Source organism: Phoxinus phoxinus (assembly GCF_949152265.1).
Source record: "Phoxinus phoxinus genome assembly, chromosome: 1".
Classification (NCBI taxonomy): domain Eukaryota; kingdom Metazoa; phylum Chordata; class Actinopteri; order Cypriniformes; family Leuciscidae; genus Phoxinus; species Phoxinus phoxinus.
Genome location: NC_136876.1, coordinates 1,040,694 through 1,053,595, shown reverse-complemented (window position 1 = coordinate 1,053,595; position 12,902 = coordinate 1,040,694). Strand labels below are relative to the sequence as shown.

Sequence of the window (12,902 nt, the reverse complement as noted above, 5' to 3'; positions counted from 1 at the left end):
TAAGAAACTGCTCTTTTATTGAAAATTTGGGTACCGCTGGTTTTGAGGTCAGCGGCAGAACACAAACAAAACGAAACTGAGGATTTTCCACCCAGCCCTCTTCCGGGGGAGGGAGCGATGCGATCATCGTCTCCTGGAGAGCAGTCCCTTCCATCTCCGGGTCGCCCGTCCTAGGGCCGCTTTCCCCTGGACTTCCCGGTCTTCTTAACGGGTTCCTGGACGGGCGGGGCGACCTGCCTGCGACTGGCTCCACGGCGCCGTTTAGGTGGAGGCTGCTGCTGCGGCGCGGGAGCAGGGGCAGACGCAGGAGGACGCCCCCGGCGACGAGCAGACTGAGGGGCCGCGGGCGGTGGGGTAGAGGCAGCAGCTGACCGCCGCGGCAGGATGTGTCTAATGGCCGGTCTGGGCCAGAGACACAGCCAGAGATGGCGTTCCTGGACCACTAGTGTGGACATCGCACGACCCACTGACCGCGCAATAACTTTCGGCGCACGAAGCGCGAGGTCCGTTTCGGTGCGAAGTTCCTGGAGAACCAGTGGGTCGTGACCATCCTCGTGCAGGTTCCTCAGTGCCTTGGCCTGATGAACCTGCAGCAACGCCATGGTGTGCATGGCAGAGGCAGCTTCCCCACAGGCCTTGTAAGCCTTGCCGGTTAGGTCCGATGAGTACTTACAGGCCCGGGAAGGAAGAAACGGTTCTCCACGCCAAGTGGAGATCGGGCACAGTTGCATAGCAACAGCCCGCTCCACTGGCGGATACGCGTGTATCCCTTAGCTACCCCGCCATCAAGGGTGGTGAGGGAGGAGGAGCCACCGGAACGGTTTCTGGCAGTAAAAGGTGCCGTCCACGTCCCTGTGAGCTCCTCATGCACCTCCGGGAAGAAAGGCACTGGGGTGGGTTGCTGAGAAACAGCACGTGCCCCCCCAGAGATACCAATCGTCCAACCTCGAGGGTTCGGGACACGGTGGAGGGTTCCACACGAGCCTGACCCTGTTGGCGGCCCGGGAAAGCATGGCCATCATCTCCGGGTCCGTCTCGGGCACCGCTGACCCACCCGAAGGGGGCAGCGGCGCCGAGTCGTCGTCCGGGGAGAAGTCTGACCCACCCTCCGATGCAGCGATCGACATCTGATCGTCGCAGGGAGCCCCCAAGGAAACGACTGGTACACACCTCGTGGATGGTCCAGCACGTTCCAATGGAGGCTCAACTGGCTGCGGAGCATGAGAGGGGTGAGGGTCCCTAGGGGGTTGGTTCCCCGAAGGGAGCGCGCTCACCATAATCCTCAGATCTCCCGTGCCACCACCCGAAGCAACCCTCTGAGGAGGATTGGATCGAGGCAGAGGCACGGGGACTCCGCCCCTTTGCAGGGACAAGATTCTCGACCGAAGCTCCGAGATGGTCATCATCCCACAATGGGTACATGACTCATCCGTGAACGCTGCCTCCGCGTGTTCAATGCCCAGACACACGTGGCAGCGATCGTGACCATCCCGTGACCCCAGGTAACGACCGCATCCAGAAACACACAGATAGAACGACATCTTTTTTTTTTTTAAAGACGCGTTCTATCTGTGTAAGCTCTTTCAGGGACTGCTCTCACTGATGCTGAAACACGCAGGGGAGCAGTCACTGCGGACACAGAAAGGAATGTGCACCTGTATGTGCGCTGTCTCTCTCTCTCTCTCTCGCTGGCAGGTCTTACCAGCTGTGAAAACAGCTTTTAAGCGCTCGAAGGCGCACCTTACCAGCTGTTACAACAGCTTTTTAGTTTTGCTCAATATCAGAAAAAACAAAACAAAAAGCAGATGAAAGAGAGAAAGTAAAAAAAGACTGCTCGCGCTGCCGTGCTGTAACGCCCGCACCGGGAAGGAGAGGTCCAAGAAGAGGCTTGTAGAAGTCACACTTTTCTGCAGATTAAGCATTGAAGTGCTTGGCTCCGAAGCAAAAAGCTACAGTGCAATCACCAGCTGCTCGTTATATACCCGCGCTGCGAGGCTGCGCAGCTGATGCAAATGATTGCACGCCAATGTGTATTGGCTTGTTAAGTTTCACTCGAAGTAGATTGGCCTCTCTAACGAGATTCCTATTTGTCAGTCACGACATACTCGTAGTGACCGACTGATAGGGAACATTTGCTATGTGGGACGCTCATGAAGGGGAATATCATATTTGTATCAAACCTCTCAGGAAAGGAGAAATATTAAACACAACTGCAGAGGTTTATTAAGAAAATAAACAAAAGCTGCTAAAACCAGGAAGGAACAGACAAGATACAAGAATCCTCAATCTTCTCCATCACACAGAACAGAGAGAGGATTATACAGTCTGAGTCTGTCCATTACTGTATTTAATATTATATTTAAAGCAGTTTACATATGAAGCACAAGAGAATGACTTTCAACACTGTAGGCTAATATCTATAAACCCATATAAATGAGAATAAATCTGGCTTTTATATGTAAAACACACATTTGAATCAGTTTAAAGATTTTTCTGAGAAGAAGAAACTAAAACAATGACCAATCGTCTTGAGTTTTTGCTATTGTAAATATTGTTGCAGATTGGCTGTAAACTCATCAGTATTTTATTGTAATATTGTCGGCATCTCTATTTCCTCTGGGTGCTGCGAGTCCTTCCTTCCTGCAAAATAAAAGCATTGACTGACCTCTCGTCTGTGTTTTATCATGATTGCAGATGTTCCAGATCAGATGAGTGTGAATCATCAGATTGTGTGCGGCTCAAACTCACCAGCTCTTCTTGCACAGATGATCTGAAGAAGAATCACAGTAGGAGCAGCAAACACTGCGATCCCAACAATAGTCACAATCACTGCAGGAAACATGAGAGGAAGAAGAGAAACTGGACATGACTGAAGTCAAGGGTCTTCAACTATCAACAGTTATTGATGAAGCATTTACAGACTGACTGATAGTTTAATGTTATAAAGCTGTCAGTATAAATGAACGTGTCGTACCTCTGTATAATGATCCAGCAGTCACACTGACTTCAGTTTCTCCTGGATCTGTGGATCACGTCTGTTAGTTCAGTTCAACACATAATGCCACATATACACAACATCATCATCACATCATCATCACATAATACTTGAACCTTGTGTAGGAGCTGCTGCTGTAGTTCGGCTTGAGTTCTTCTCAGAGTTTGAGCTTCTGACTGGAGTCAGTGTTGGTGAAGCGACTGGAGCTGCAGAAGATGAATGTGCAGACGCAGCATCTCCAGATTAAAGATCATTACGAGATTAAAGTCGAAACATTACGAGATTAAAGTCGAAACATTGCGAGAATAAAGTCGAAACATTACGAGATTAAAGTCGAAACATTACGAGAATAAAGTCGAAACATTACGAGATTAAAGTAGAAACATTACGAGAATAAAGTCAAAACATTACAAGAATAAAGTTGAAACATTACGAGAATAAAGTCGAAACATTACGAGAATAATGTCGAAACATTACGAGAATAAAGTCGAAACATTACGAGAACAAAGTCGAAACATTACGAGAACAAAGTCGAAACATTACGAGATTAAAGTCGAAACATTACGAGATTAAAGTCGAAACATTACGAGATTAAAGTCGAAACATTACAAGAATAAAGTCGAAACATTACGAGATTAAAGTCGAAACATTACAGGAATAAAGTCGAAACATTACGAGAATAAAGTCGAAACATTACGAGAATAAAGTCGAAACATTACGAGAATAAAGTCAAAACATTACGAGAATAAAGTCAAAACATTACGAGAATAAAGTCGAAACATTACGAGAATAAAGTCGAACCATTACGAGAATAAAGTCGAAACATTACGAGAATAAAGTCGAAACATTACGAGATTAAAGTCGAAACATTACGAGAATAAAGTCGAAACATTACGAGAATAAAGTCGAAACATTACGAGATTAAAGTCGAAACATTACGAGAATAAAGTCGAAACATTACAAGAATAAAGTCGAAACATTACGAGAATAAAGTCGAAACATTACGAGAATAAAGTCGAAACATTACGAGAATAAAGTCGAAACATTACGAGAATAAAGTCGAAACATTACGAGATTAAAGTCGAAACATTACGAGAATAAAGTCGAAACATTACGAGATTAAAGTCGAAACATTACGAGAATAAAGTCGAAACATTACGAGATTAAAGTCGAAACATTACGAGAATAAAGTCAAAACATTACGAGAATAAAGTCGAAACATTACGAGAATAAAGTCCAAACATTACGAGATTAAAGTCCAAACATTACGAGAATCATGCAGCTTTGTACAATCATGCATAAATGCATTGGTGGGTAAGGAGGGAGATTTGTATTCAATCCTCTGAGACACAGGAAGCCAGTGGAGTGATTTGAGGATGGGGGTGATGTGTTCGTGCTTCCGCATGCTCGATCATGCAGGTTTGCACTGCACAACATCAGGAAGATCAGGCCTTTCCTAACTGAGCATGCAACACAACTTCTCGCCCAGGCCTTGGTTATCTCTAGGCTTGATTACTGCAATGCTCTTCTGGCCGGTCTTCCATCGTGTGCAACTAAACCTCTACAAATGATCCAGAATGCTGCTGCCCGTCTTGTCTTCAACGAGCCCAAAAGGGCCCACACGTCACTCATCTGTTCATCTCTCTGCACTGGCTACCACTCGCTGCTCGCATCAAGTTCAAGGCATTGACGCTTGCTTACAGATCGACCACAGGCTCAGCTCCCTCCTACTTTCACTCGCTCCTACGAGTCTACATCCCTACCAGAAGCCTGCGATCGGTCAATGAGCGACGGCTCGTGGTACCATCACAGAGAGCTACAAAATCACTCTCCAGAACATTCTCATTCACGGTTCCTTGCTGGTGGAATGATCTCCCTACCCTCGTCCGGAATGCAGATTCCCTAACTACATTCAAAAGACAACTGAAAACTCATCTCTTCCGTGTGCTCTTGACATAAAAAAAAAAAAAAACCTCTTCCTTTATTCCTCCCTTGTTTGGCTTATGCTACTCTGAGCAATGCCAGAACTTTGTATTTTGAGCACTTCTTGCGTTGTTTTAGCCTCTTCACGATGACTCGCTTGCTTTAGTCCTCAGTTGTAAGTCGCTTTGGATAAAAGCGTCTGCTAAATGACTAAATGTAAATGTACGAGAATAAAGTCGAAACATTACGAGATTAAAGTCGAAACATTACGAGAATAAAGTCGAAACATTACGAGAATACATAATACTTGAACCTTGTGTAGGAGCTGCTGCTGTAGTTCGGCTTGAGTTCTTCTCAGAGTTTGAGCTTCTGACTGGAGTCAGTGTTGGTGAAGCGACTGGAGCTGCAGAAGACGAATGTGCAGACGCAGCATCTCCAGATTAAAGATCATTATGAGAATAAAGTCGAAACATTACGAGATTAAAGTCGAAACATTACAAGAATAAAGTCGAAACATTACGAGAATAAAGTCGAAACATTACGAGAATAAAGTCGAAACATTACGAGAATAAAGTCGAAACATTACGAGAATAAAGTCGAAACATTACGAGAATAAAGTCGAAACATTACGAGATTAAAGTCGAAACATTACGAGAATAAAGTCGAAACATTACGAGAATAAAGACGAAACATTACGTGAATAAAGTCGAAACATTACAAGAATAAAGTCGAAACATTACGAGATTAAAGTCGAAACATTACGAGAATAAAGTCGAAACATTACGAGATTAAAGTCGAAACATTACGAGAATAAAGTCGAAACATTACGAGAATAAAGACGAAACATTACGAGAATAAAGTCGAAACATTACAAGAATAAAGTCGAACACAACACATAATGCCACATATACACAACATCATTGTCACAGTGAGGCTCTGTGACTAGAGACTCTTATTTTGGAGAAGCCTCTTATAATCACAGTGGACTGAGAACATACATACATGCATACTTTTCACACTAACATCCTAACACTATCTGTTTTGTGCATATTTTAACATCAGTTAACGCAGATATATGTGTGTCACTGATTGTGTATTGTTGCGTGTTGTACCTGTCCTCTCCATGTCCTTTTCCTTTAGTTTAACGTTTACTGAGTTATTCATTTCTCTTTGTTGATTTCTGTATTAAGAACTCAAACAAGACCAGTAACCATGTTAAATGTTTATTTATTTTCAATTAACCACTTGCAAAACAATAAATTGTCATACTTACGTACTGGAACATTTTACTTCACCAAACAGACAAAACCCGGTCACTGTAACTGCCACCATTTTTGAATACCTCTTTCCCGCCAATAGTAGGCACAGTTAATTGTTCTCATGTGTGAGGGGGAGATTGGGGTTCTGTTTGATTCTTTGTTAAACATTGTTTAACGTTAATAATTAATTGAGTTTGTTTTGTTTTCAATGTTTATATATTTTGGTATTATTCTAACAGTTTATATCTTTGTTACTGTTAAATCTATTTTAGTTTGGTCTTGCTTAAATTCCTTTATTATCTTTAATTACCAAATGGTTTGGTCCAGATAGGAGGGGTTTAGCCTTTTTAAGAAGGCACCTCAGTGTTGTTAGAGGCTCGTAGAGTGAGTGGTTGTACAAGTTATTGCTCTGTTTTGGGTCAATTTATTGGCATAGCCAGAGTTGTGCAGATAACTTTGAACAGTTTATTTTATTTTTATTTGTTTAGTTTTCTTTTTGGATTTTCACTGTAAATACCAGATGCACTTGTTGGATTAAACACTGAACTTTTGACCTCATCATCACGTCACTTCATTTTTACGCCTCCATCTGCCGGTACATCCAGAGCAGTGGTGCTGCTACTGCTGGTAACATCTTTGAGGCATCTTTGTGGCAGTTGGCACACCCCTGTCTCTGTTACAGTTGGTGTCAGAAGTTTTTTTTGTACCGCTGAGGTGACGTGGACATACTTGTTTTTTTTGCAATGCCACCAAAGACAAGGAAGCAGCCTGATCAGAGCACAAGGCCAGATGGGGACCAGAGTGAAGTTGAAGAGGATCCAGATGAAGAAGTGCAGTCTACAATGGTTTCTGGAGCTGGAGCTGATACCGCTGTTACTGCTCTGGCGCAGATGTTCAAGTCCTTTATGGATTATCAAAAGGAGCGAGACAGTCGACAAGAGCGAGAGACCGTCCGACGGGAACAAAATTTTAAAGTGCTCAGTCACCATGTCACGCAGATGCAACTTGACATGGAACGTATCAGTCAGGGAGCGGTTTCCGACAAACCAGCACCAAGGGTGATAGACCGGGAGCCACGGCTTGCGAGACTGGAGGACTCCGATGATATTGAGCACTATTTGCTGACATTTGAGAGACTGGCAGAGGTGTACCAGTGGCCTAGAGGAGACTGGGCCATTCACCTCATACCGTTGCTTACTGGTAAGGCCAGATCTGCGTTTGTTGCAATGGACCCTTCACGTACACAAGACTATGATGTTGTTAAGACAGCAATAATGAAAAAGTATGAAATCAATGCTGAAACTTATAGACTGAGGTTCCGTAACCTAAATACCCCTGCCGACGAGTCCCCACAGGAGCTTTACATCAGACTGAAGGACCTGTTTTGCAAGTGGGTGCGCTACTCCGGCAGCAATAAAGAGGATATTATGGAGGCCCTTGTTCTGGAGCAGTTCCTACGAGTCTTGTACCCAGACGTGAGGACTTGGGTCAAGGAGCGTGATCCAACGACTGCTGCTGAGGCTGCCAGACTAGCGGAGGCATACATCACAGCCCGGAAAGGAGCAGGAAACTTCCGCTATGCAGGAATCCTCCCTTCGGCCAGAGGTAAGTCTGAGGGATTTGGGGGCGGTTCAAACTCTCAAGATAGAATTTTAAGATTCACACAGAGTAAAGCCACTGCTCCACAGGTAACTCCGCAGAGGGTAGTTAAGGAGGATGTTGTCTGTTATCATTGTGGTCAGTCAGGCCATACTAGACCTCTTTGCCCCCTGAAGAAACCCAAAACGGCAAGCCTTTGTTATGTTCCTCATTCAGTTCAGTCATCCCCCATGAAATGCAACTCCCAGCCAATTAGATCTGTCTTGTTAAATGGTAGACCAGTTTTAGCCTTGGTAGATACTGGTTGTACATATACCCTAGTGCAGAGTAGATATGTGCCCAGACAAGACTGGAGTGACAAGGAGACAGTTACTGTTTGTTGTGTACATGGTGACAACACTCCATTGCCTACTGCAGAAGTGTATATTGAAGTCTTGAATCAGTCTTATCTGATGAAGGTTGGAATTGCTGAGACTCTTCCCTATCCCATCCTCCTTGGCACAGATATGCCAGTGTTGGCTGAATTACTGCAGGACACAGAATGGTGTGGGGTAGTGACAAGGGCTCAGTCAAAGCAGGCAGTGCAGACAACTCTCGAACGAGACCCAGGTGATCCCTTGCAAACCTTGCCTTTTTGTTCAGCTGATATTGAGACAGAGTCAGGACCAACAGAAGACAGCAGGTTACAACAGCGTAGAGATTGGGTAGCAGACTTGATGGGCACCTCAGAACAGGCTAACGAGGATATTGCTGAACCTGAATTATGCGAGTCAGACATTGTGATTCCGAATGGTCTAGCCCAGCTGCAGAGGGAGGACTCGACACTAGCCACATGTTTTGATCAGGTTAAGCAGAAGAAAGACTCTGTTTTACTTGAGGATGCTTTTGTGTTGAAAAATGAACTCCTGTATAAGCAGACTAAGGAGGGAGATCTTCGACTTGTTGTACCTAATGCACAAAGAAGTGAGGTGTTACAGTTAGGTCATTCCATTCCATGGTCAGGTCATTTAGGGTTCGCAAAGACATGTTGGAGAATCTCTAAAAGATTGTATTGGCCCAGAATGTACACAGACATTAAAGAATGCAGCCAAAAATGCCCTGAATGCCAACTCACTACTGGTCGGACTCCTGCATATGCACCACTGATCCCTTTGCCTGTGATTGATGTCCCTTTTGAGAGAATAGGAGTGGATGTTGTTGGACCAGTTGAGAGAAGCCAGGCAGGAAACCGGTTCATTCGAGTAATCTCAGATTATGCCACGAGATACCCTGAAGCATATCCCTTGAGAGATGTTACTGCTAAGCAGATAGCTTCAGCCTTGTTGAAATTCTTTTCGCAAGTAGGCATACCAAAAGAGGTTCTGACCGACCAGGGTACTAACTTTATGAGTCGCACACTGCAACAAGTTTATCAGCTATTAGGCGTTAAGAGAGTATGAACAACCCCATATCACCCTCAGACTGATGGTCTTGTTGAAAGGTTCAATCAGACTCTAAAGAATATGTTAAAAAAGTTTGTTTCAGACTCCGGCAAAGACTGGGATAAATGGCTGCCGTACCTCCTTTTCGCCTACCGTGAAGTACTCCAGGCTTCTACAGAATTCTCGCCGTTTGAATTGCTATACGCCCACCAAGTAAGAGGTCCTCTAGATGTCCTGAAAGAGAGCTGGGAGGCGACAGACAACCCAAAGAGAATGAACATCCTCACTTACGTGATGAAAATGAGGGAGAAACTTCAACAGAATACTGCCTTGGCACGAGAAAATCTGTTAAGGTCCCAAGTACAGCAGAAACACTGGTACGACAAGACGGCTAGATCACGAAGCTTCGAACCAGGGGACGAAGTCCTGTTGTTGCTTCTAACCTCTGACAATAAGCTGTTAGCAAAGTGGCAAGGCCCGTACCAGATCAAGAAGAAGGTAGGTCCAGTGACCTATCAGATCGAAATTCCCTCAAGAAACCAGCCTCTGCAGACATTTCATGTGAACATGCTGAAAAAATGGCATACGCATCGAACTCCAGGCCAAGCAGAAGAGAGCAATGACATCGCTATGCTGGTGAGAGCCATAGAGGGTGAAGAGGAAGTAGAAGAACAGTATTTACCGACCTGTCGCGGTGACAGCAAATTGGATTTGCAGCACCTGAATGAAGAGCAGAGACTTCAACTATGGAAATGTATACCTGAACAGCTGTTCATGGATACCATTTCAAAGGATGATGGATAAAATCCTCCATGGTACAGAGGACTATGCTGCAGCTTACCTTGACGACATCATAATCTTCAGCCAAAGCTGGGAAGAGCATCTGAAGCACCTTAAAGGGGTGTTGAATCGCATCAAGGCTGCAGGACTAACCATTCGCCCTGATAAATGTGCCCTCGCCAAACCAGAAACCCAATACCTTGGATTTGTACTGGGTCACGGTGTGATCCGACCTCAGGTGGGGAAGGTGGAGGCCGTTAAAGGAGCAGGACGGCCTATGACAAAGAAGCAGGTTAGAGCTTTTCTTGGACTTGTTGGCTGGTATAGGAAATTTATTCCAAATTTCTCAGTCAGGGCAATAACCCTAACAAACTTGACAAAAAAGAGCCAACCCAACAATATAGTATGGACTGCGAAAAGGCCTTTAAAGACTTAAAGGATGCACTGTGTCAGGAACCAGTTCTTCAGAGTCCTAATTTTGGGAATTAACCACTTGCAAAACAATAAATTGTCATACTTACGTACTGGAACATTTTACTTCACCAAACAGACAAAACCCGGTCACTGTAACTGCCACCATTTTTGAATACCTCTTTCCCGCCAATAGTAGGCACAGTTAATTGTTCTCATGTGTGAGGGGGAGATTGGGGTTCTGTTTGATTCTTTGTTAAACATTGTTTAACGTTAATAATTAATTGAGTTTGTTTTGTTTTCAATGTTTATATATTTTGGTATTATTCTAACAGTTTATATCTTTGTTACTGTTAAATCTATTTTAGTTTGGTCTTGCTTAAATTCCTTTATTATCTTTAATTACCAAATGGTTTGGTCCAGATAGGAGGGGTTTAGCCTTTTTAAGAAGGCACCTCAGTGTTGTTAGAGGCTCGTAGAGTGAGTGGTTGTACAAGTTATTGCTCTGTTTTGGGTCAATTTATTAACATAGCCAGAGTTGTGCAGATAACTTTGAACAGTTTATTTTATTTTTATTTGTTTAGTTTTCTTTTTGGATTTTCACTGTAAATACCAGATGCACTTGTTGGATTAAACACTGAAATTTTGACCCTTATCATCACGTCACTTCATTTTTACGCCTCCATCTGCCGGTACATCCAGAGCAGTGGTGCTGCTACTGCTGGTAACATCTTTGAGGCATCTTTGTGGCAGTTGGCACACCCCTGTCTCTGTTACAATCATCATCATCACATAATACTTGAACCTTGTGTAGGAGCTGCTGCTGTAGTTCGGCTTGAGTTCTTCTCAGAGTTTGAGCTTCTGACTGGAGTCAGTGTTGGTGAAGCGACTGGAGCTGCAGAAGATGAATGTGCAGACGCAGCATCTCCAGATTAAAGATCATTACGAGAATAAAGTCTAAACATTACGAGAATAAAGTCGAAACATTACGAGAATAAAGTCGAAACATTACGAGATTAAAGTCGAAACATTACGAGATTAAAGTCGAAACATTACGAGATTAAAGTCGAAACATTACGAGATTAAAGTCGAAACATTCCGAGATTAAAGTCGAAACATTCCGAGATTAAAGTCGAAACATTACGAGAATAAAGTCGAAACGTTACGAGATTAAAGTCGAAACATTTCGAGAATAAAGTCGAAACATTACGAGAATAAAGTCGAAACATTACGAGAATAAAGTCGAAACATTACGAGAATAAAGTCGAAACGTTACGAGAATAAAGTCGAAACGTTACGAGAATAAAGTCGAAACATTACGAGAATAAAGTCAAAACATTACGAGATTAAAGTCGAAACATTACGAGATTAAAGTCAAAACATTACGAGAATAAAGTCGAAACATTACGAGAATAAAGTCGAAACATTACGAGAATAAAGTCGAAACATTACGAGATTAAAGTCGAAACATTACGAGAACAAAGTCGAAACATTACGAGATTAAAGTCGAAACATTACGAGAATAAAGTCGAAACATTACGAGAATAAAGTCGAAACATTACGAGAATAAAGTCGAAACATTACGAGAATAAAGTCAAAACATTACGAGAATAAAGTCGAAACATTACATTAACATCCTACACAGATCATACATGATATATTGCATTAACCATCATACTTTAATATACTCGTCTGGTTTATGCAATATATCATGTATGACCCGAGGCCAATATTGGGGATTATAAGGATTGTTATGCAGTTTATGACTTTGACCACTAATATTTTACAGTCCAAACCGTATGAAGGCATCAGAAAGAGTCGAGCCAGTCTGTGGAAGTTTCCAGTAATCTGTCAGAAAAGAGTGTTTCTCACCTGAATACTTGACAGTGTATCTGACTGAGGTCTGGAGTTGATCTCCGTGAGTAACTTCACATCTCCACTCTCTGTTGTCATCTTCATTCAGGAGTGTTGTAGTCAGAGTGATGATACAGCGATATGGTGATGATGATGATAATGATAATATCTGATATCTGGAGTCTGTCTTCAGATCAACACCAGTCTGACTCACCCACAACAGCTCATATCCCTCATAACTGATCAAATAATGACAGGAGACTGAATACAACTGACAGGAGAGAGTCAGAGAGCGGCCTGGACTGATCTCAGTCTGTGATGATGAAGATGATGAAGATGATGATGATGGAGATGATGATGAAGATGATGATAATGATGATGATGATGAAGATGATGAAGATGATGAAGATGATGAGGATGAAGATGAAGATGATGATGAAGATGATGAAGACACTGAAACTGAACACAAGACACATCACAGACTCTTCAATCATCATCTGAGTTTAAAGGGGAGATGAAACATCCATGTTTTGGCACTGGTAGTAGCTACATATATTACAAAAATCACCTTGCCTAATTTTTTTTTTTTTTTTTAAGTTGTTAAAACCACATATATGACAAATTATTTTCGTAATTTCTAGATAGCGAGTCGCCATTTTG

The 12,902-nt window shown here is 43.1% G+C and overlaps 1 long non-coding RNA gene across 3 annotated transcripts; it reads right to left on the bottom strand.

The window, feature by feature from the left end:
- Positions 1–2,526: 2,526 nt before the first annotated feature.
- On the bottom strand, positions 2,527–12,638 carry LOC307003393. Of its 3 annotated transcripts, XR_013798697.1 has the most exons (4): positions 3,112–3,326; positions 2,975–3,022; positions 2,749–2,829; positions 2,527–2,640 (listed from the first exon to the last, which is right to left on the bottom strand). It is a non-coding gene; the product is annotated as an uncharacterized lncRNA (long non-coding RNA). The 3 variants fall into 3 exon arrangements; XR_013798695.1 differs by lacking the exon at positions 3,112–3,326 and adding an exon at positions 12,261–12,638 and having other exon boundaries at positions 2,749–3,022; XR_013798696.1 differs by having other exon boundaries at positions 2,749–3,022; positions 3,112–3,328.
- Positions 12,639–12,902: the final 264 nt, after the last annotated feature.